This window comes from Octodon degus, unplaced genomic scaffold (assembly GCF_000260255.1).
Source record: "Octodon degus isolate 3935 unplaced genomic scaffold, OctDeg1.0 scaffold00183, whole genome shotgun sequence".
NCBI classification, from domain to species: Eukaryota; Metazoa; Chordata; class Mammalia; order Rodentia; family Octodontidae; genus Octodon; species Octodon degus.
Genome location: NW_004524759.1, coordinates 4,886,328 through 4,887,622, shown reverse-complemented (window position 1 = coordinate 4,887,622; position 1,295 = coordinate 4,886,328).

Here is a 1,295-nt window from a genome sequence, read left to right as displayed (position 1 = left end):
AATGACAATGGAATACCCTTCTCTGACAAAACTAAACAAAAAAAGGATACAAATGAATGACCATTTTGTATCTACATATTCAAAATAGTTAGGAAAGATATATAGCTACATTCTCTTAATTCAATGAATAGAAAGATTTGTTCTAATACTGTTTGTAAACAGGATATCATGTCTGCATATTGTACAAAGAATAACCACTAAGACAACAATATGCAATTAATTATTATTGAAACTGTCCTACTAATTGGATTTGAAACTGTCTTATTGCTTTTTGTTTCTCAAGAAAAGTATTGAAAAAAAGTTACTAAGCTGTGGGCTTGTGCCAATCACCTTTATACTACTAACACAAATATCTGAGTATATCAGGTAATTTAAAAGTTGGAAAGAATTATTCAGACTCATAACTTTGGTGGCTTTCAGTCATAAGCAATGAGTGTATCTGTTTTAGAGCCTCTGAGCACCAGCTCATGGGGGTGGAGGGATAAAAGAAACAGAGCAAGAGCCTGAGGTCCTCAGTGCCTTTCAAGGGTTTGCACCCAGGACCTGAAGACCTTCCTTAAGCCACACTAATGTTTCCACACACCAACAATGCCAAGTTGAGAGAAAAGACTTGAATGAAAGGCTTCAATAAAAGACTTTAATACCTGGACCTTTAATACACGCCAGATCCCAACCATAGCAAACATTTAGATCATTTAATTTTACAGGAAATTTTAAAATATTTCTCCAGAGTGCCGGACATGATCTTACTTCCCATTCTCCTACCGTAGAACTGAATTTCCTTTAGTATAACCTGTAATTCAGGTTATATTATGCTTTATTTCCATTTTTGTTTGTCAAAAATGTATCTTGTCTTTATTTTTGATAGCACAGGACTTCTGCTTGACATGTTTTTCTGTCAGTACTTAGACAGGTTACCCAATTTTCTTTTGCATTGTTAATTCTTGTCTTTGCTTTTCACTTCAATGCTTAGCAGATTGAGGAGAATGTCCCTGTATTTCTGGGTGCTTACCAAAGAAGTCCTAGCCGGCAGAGACACAGAAATGTGAAGAAAATGGAGATGGGCTTTTACTTCTGAAAAGTATTACTACTCTTCTCTTTTTTAGGAGAATTCCTCGTTTAGATAATGTCTCTATGTTAAACACCAAATGGTCTGAGTCTGAATTAAGCCATCAAAACAGTTTGTCCTCAGGGTGCAAGAACTGAAGTTTATCTTTCTGGATGTTTACATTTCAGATGTTTTGACACTCAAAACAGGAGGTCGCTTCTAACTGGGAAGAGTGAGGGTCCCCGGG